The 6,000-nt window shown below is 34.1% G+C and overlaps 1 non-coding gene across 1 annotated transcript; it reads right to left on the bottom strand.

Moving 5' to 3' along the window:
- Nucleotides 1–1,609: 1,609 nt before the first annotated feature.
- LOC111757003 (small nucleolar RNA SNORA2/SNORA34 family) lies at nucleotides 1,610–1,743 on the bottom strand. Its single transcript, XR_002791389.1, has one exon. It is a non-coding gene; the product is annotated as a small nucleolar RNA SNORA2/SNORA34 family (small nucleolar RNA).
- Between the last annotated feature and the right edge of the window lie 4,257 nt (nucleotides 1,744–6,000).

Raw genomic sequence — 6,000 nt, 5'->3', positions numbered from 1 at the left:
ATTACAGGTGCATCTCCACTAGGAATCTTATTTCCACATTTTTTTCTGAGTTAATCCTTCTCTAACAGTTATGGGGTTGATGCTAGCTCTCTCTTATCCTAGGTTTGCCAGTTAAGGACTCAATTTTATAATAATAAATCAGGGCTCTCTTTCCTGGGGAATAACAAAAACTCTTCCTTGAGTAGGCAAGCACCCTGATCTGGTCCCTAAGTTTGTGATTCTGGCTCTTCCAGCTTCTGGCCAGAATCCTAAAATCCTGTATTTCATAAACTGAGTCTAGTCACTATTTATTTCTACAAATAGGACGTTGCAGTTCTTATCCATTTGAATGAGATCTCTTGTACCGTGCTGGCAGTGATTGCTCATTTCCAATGTTAGGGTCCAATAGAGCTAAAGCTTTGGACTCTGCTTGCTTCCATTCTGTTTTGTTTCATGGAGATAATGTTTGTGTTTCTTTAACCTTTGTTTAAAGTTGAAGGTGGGTGTTATTGCCATTTAAGGACACATCATCAACTTCTATTGTGAATTTTTTTGCTAAATGAAATTATATGGATTAAAGAATTATCTTTTCTTCTGGGATTTGTGTCCTTTATATTACTTTGATATTAAGATATATTTATTACAAAGATAGTAATAGTCATATATATTTGTTTTGGTTGAGTCAGAGTCTTGCCATGCAGTTCAGGCCCCTTGAACTCACTATGAGGCCCATGCTGGCCTCAGATTTAAGGTGATACTAATGTCCCAGCCTCCTGAGTGCTGGGATTACAGGTGTGCACCCTCTAGCTGGTTGTAATATTTTAAAATATTCTTTCTTGCCAATTAGGAAGTTGAAAGTCTTGTATGGGGCCTAAAAGTATTTCTGAAATTATACTAATCAATGATATCCAAAATTTGAGTACCACTAACTGAACATTCACAATACTTTGGAGCAAAGTATACTATATGACCATAATTGATTGATTAAAGCACTTTAGCTATAAATAAAATGCATACAGCCTTGTTCTTGATGTTGAGAGTGATACAATAAAGAAGATACAATTTGATTTTTACCCTCCTGGAATTTAAAATCTACTTGTATGCTTTTTATTTACTACAGTTTCTTTTTTTAAAATTTCTTTTAATTTTTATTTTAAAGAGGGTAAAATTAAACACAACAAAACAGAACAAAATAAGACATAAGAAAGCAAGGTAAGAGATATAAATTTCAAAGCTAAATGACCTGAGATCTTCACTATCATATTGTGTCTTGTTTTCCTCCAAATAGTTGTCCATGTCTTCACATACAGAGAATTCATACAAAACAACATAGTATAAAACTGATCCAAACAGAATTAAGAAGGCGATTTAGGTCTTCAAAACCAAACAATAGGGAAGTCACTAATGGCTGGCACAGAGTCTCTCGTTCTCTTCAAAATAGCTATCCATACTTTTATGTATATTGAAGTTCAACAAAACAGTACAGGCAAGGGGGGAGGGGTTGCTTGGTTTCCTGGCGCTCCAGGTCCCAGCATGGCTCAGATCCCAGTAAACGCCAGTGGCTCCTGTCCTGGACCACCGCAGCCTGCCATGCTCACAGTCACTCATGGGAGGGGGAGAGGTTGCCTCAAGCTGTTTCTTTCTAATGAAATGACCATTTCACTGCCCAAGTTCTGAAATGGCCAACAGATCATAGAAACACATCTCTTTAGGCTCCTTGAAACCAACAGCGTCAGGAAGCTGCCAGCCTTGATTCAGGGCCAGTATTTAACATTTTCCAAGAGTGAGCCCACATATTCTGGAATTTAAGATGAGAATCTTATTTAATTCATACTATAAATGTCTAATACTGCATACTATGCTGTGACTATTTAATTAACTCTGTTTTTTACACATAGCATCATTATCACTACAAAGCATCATAAAACACAGTTACAAAGAAGACTAAGAATAGGTTTCTTCCCTCAAGAAACTCACATTCTGGTTGGAAAGAAAGGATACATCAACAGAAGGATTAACACCATTGCAGTCTAGTCCATGATTAACTTTCAGTGAAAGGTACAGAGAATAAATGGGTCAAAAATCACTAAGGAAATAAATATTAGGTGTGTCTGAGACAAGAGAACATTCCAGGTAATGTAGTAAAGCAATGTCTTCCCAAACCAACTATATTTAAATATTTAGGGGATAAAAGATGCCTGTTGTGATCATGTTCAGCCTCCCTCGATTGTCCAGAAAAACCTAAGCTCAAATTTTCATGTCTTATCCAATAATGTAAAATCTCAGCAGTTACTTGGATCTACCCTCCTTTGAGTTCAGTGAGTTCCTATTCTGTTAAGGGCATGCTGCTTATTCTAAGCTACTTATCAAAATATTTCATCTGATAATAGTATTCTACCAGAAATATTTTATTGTCACAGTGATGTTCTAGTATGTATTATAGACTGGTGCTCTAAATCTGCTTTACTGGAAGGACAATGAGATTTTAGTAAGTGGAGTAAGTCATTCCAGAGAGAAAGAATCACGTAAATGAAAAAAAAAAAAAAACAACAACTAATAATAACATTTTAGCTAGACCTTGTAATCCCAGATACTCAGGAAGCTGAGGGTGGAGGATCACAAGTTTGAAGCTAGCCTGGAAAACTTAGTGAGAATCGATTTCAAAATAAAATTTAATGAGAGAACTGGGGATGTAGCACTGCAAAAAAAATTATTAACATTATACGAGTATTTACAATTATTGGTCTTTGGTACTGCAGATTAAACAGTGTAGTAGGCAACTTGTAAGAACACTAAATTCTATTTGGTGATTAATTTTACTCATATTATTACAGCATCATCATACTATTATATTTCCAAAGTTTTTATAGACGTATTTGTTTACTGGGCTGTCATAACAAAGCATCTCAAGGAACTGGTTTAGAGAGCAGTAATTTATTATCTTACTAAGTTAGAGGATAGAAGTCTAAAATCAAGTTGTCAGTAAATGCTAGGGTTAGGTTCTTCAGAGGGCTATGTGCAGAGGATGCATTCCAAACTTTTCTCCTTGGCTTGTAGATGGCCATCCTCTTGTGCGTTTGGCATTTTCTCTGTGTATGCCACGTGGACATTTCCAAATTTCCCATTCTATAAGGATACTAGTCATATTGCATTAGGGCCCAACTTAATGGCTTAATTACTACTGTAACAACTCCATCTCCATACAAGATTACATGCTGAAGTACCACTGAGATTTAACTTCAATATATGCATTTGGGGGGAGGGATGATTTAATTTGCAGCAAGGGAGAATTTGTTCTTTTTATTAGTAGTATTATAGTTAACAGTGAGCCACTTGAAAAATTTCAAAGAAGACAAATGGAATAGAATAGAGATTTTGGAAACTGGTCGGATGATTGATTTTGACAAAGATGCTAGGCAATTCAGTAGGGAAAGAATAATCTTTTCAACAAATGATGTAGAAAGATTTCTTTAAATGAATGCAGAAATAACAAATATAAAACTCAACAAGTTAGGTTTGATTAAAATGCAAAAGATTTTCTATTTAAAAGGTGCTGTTATAAAGTTGAAAATGTAAGTTACAAACTGGAGGAAAGTATCTGTCAAATTTATACCCTAAAATGGCGTTTAGCTAGTAGGTGTGGAGAACTTTTACAGTTTAGTAATACCAACAATCTACTAGAAAAAGATTTGGAGCAATTTCACCTAATAAGTATTGATAGCAAACATATGAAGATGCTCAAAATCACTCATAATTAGAAAATGAAATTTAAAGCTGCAATGAAATACTAACATACACCCACTAAAATACTTAAAATTAAAAAGGCTGACCATACTGATGCAAGTATGTAGGTAGCAGGAAGAGAGTTAGATCAATAGGCATTCTGATATAATCGTGGGGATGTAAAGTATACAATCACTTGGGAAACTTGGTGGTCTCTTGATATGAAAGCTCAGAGTGGTGCACAACTGCAATACCAACCCTTTGGGAAGCTGAAGGAGGACAGTCTCAAGTTTGAGCCCAACCTGAACAACTTACAGAGACCCTGTCTCAAAAATAAAAAAAAAAGTAAAATGGTTGAGTATATAATTCAGTGTAAGGCTTTTGTTCCATCCCCAGTACCGAGAAGAAAGAGAACAAGAAAAGAGGAAGAGAATAGGAAAAGAAAAAATATATAAAATTATACGTTTTAAATAAGTATTGCCCATTATCTGACAATTGTAACTCAATAAAACTGTGGAGGAATCTTTTAAAAGATTCTTTTGCTAGTATTTATGCTTTATAATTCTGGAAAGCCAGAAAACCAAAGTATTACATTTATAGTCTATTTTTATTAAAACAATAAAAATACAACTGCCAACCAGGAACAAATCAACTCATTCCATTTCTTAAATGGAAATTAAAAATGTTAAAAGGGAAGAAAGATGGTAATTTATTTTACAAATTGAATCAACTTAAGCCAGTATTGTTTTAAATATAATATATTAAGCTTTTAAAATATAATATATTAAGCTTATTAGGCAATGTTATTCTGCACTTAAACAAGTTTATATTTGTTTTGCACACTAATAACATACATCACAAATTATTAAAAACTTTCAGCATATTAGTAACACAACATTAAGACAGGGCCTTTCAGATTGAGCACTCTGCTGACACGTATTGGTGATGAATAGTTAATCAAAAAAGTGGACGATTCTGGGTTACACATGTGTGTAATCTATGCTACTTGGAATGCTGAATCAGGAAGATAATAAATTCAAACCCAGATCAGGCAATTTAATGATTGGAGAGACTATCTCAAAATAAAAAGACACAACATGGTCTGGGATGTAGCTTAGTGTGAAGGTCCTGTGTTCAATCCTCATTGAATAAAAGGAGACAATAATACAAAAATTATGTAACATTTTAAAACTAACGTTTTTATTTTATGCATTGATTCACCAAATGTTCAGTAGAGCCAAATTCTTTCCTTTGAGTTTTGGCCCCTAATTAGAGTTTTACACTTTATTTTTCACAAATCATAATGTCATTTCACAATTTCCATTTCTAAGCTATGAAAACATATGGAAATTAAATAATAGTCTCTTGAATAATCAATAGGTCACAGAGGAAATTAAAGAAAAAAATTAGACAACTCCTAGAGTCAAATGATAATGCCAGTGTGACATACCAGAACCTATGAAAGACAATGAAAGTAATCCTAGGAGAGAATATCAAGGGCCTGGAAAAACAAAAACAATCCAAATTCAAAGCTAGTACAAGGAAGGAAATTATAAGATCAGAGCAGAAATTAATAAAATTGAGACAAGAAACAAAACAAAACCTCTAAAAAACCCAAAGAGTTAGTTCTTTGAAAGAATAAACAAAATAGACAGACTCTTAGCCAATCTTTCAAAATAAGGAAAGAAAAGGCCCAAATCCATGCAATTAGAAATGATAAAGGCAAAATTTCAACAGATTCTGCTGAAATTCAGATGATCGCTACTTATAGAAACTGTGCTCTGATAAAATGGAAAATTCAGAAGAAATTGATAGATTAATAGATATATATCAACTGACACAGCTGAACCAAATTGTAAAAATTCTAAATAATCCGATATCAATCAATGAAACTGAAGAATAACAAACTACCAACTAAGAAAGGCCAGCACTTTATGGATTCATTGCTGAGTTCTACAAGATTTTTAGAGAAAATCTGATATCAATGCTCCTCAAACTCTTTAATGAAATCTACAGGGAAGTGGTACTCTCAAAGCCATTCCTAGAAGCAGGCATTCCCCAGATTCCAAAACCTGGAAAGGACTGAGCCAAAAAAGAGAACTACAGGCCAATTTCTTTAATTAACATAGTTACAAAAATCCTCAATAATATATAGCAAACAGAAACAAAGCTACAGTGACGAAAACAACGTATTTGGGGGGTGGGAAACCAGACGTGAGGATCAATGGAGTGCAATACAGGATGCAGAAACAACTCAAGGTCCACTCAACTACCTTATTTTTGACGAAGGAGCCAAAT

The sequence above is a fragment of the Cavia porcellus genome, unplaced genomic scaffold (genome assembly GCF_034190915.1).
Source record: "Cavia porcellus strain 051 isolate PalLab524CR breed Dunkin Hartley unplaced genomic scaffold, mCavPor4.1 scaffold_11, whole genome shotgun sequence".
In the NCBI taxonomy this organism is placed as follows: domain Eukaryota; kingdom Metazoa; phylum Chordata; class Mammalia; order Rodentia; family Caviidae; genus Cavia; species Cavia porcellus.
Note: the sequence above shows the minus strand (reverse complement) of the source record. Positions and strands in the feature narration are given on the sequence as shown.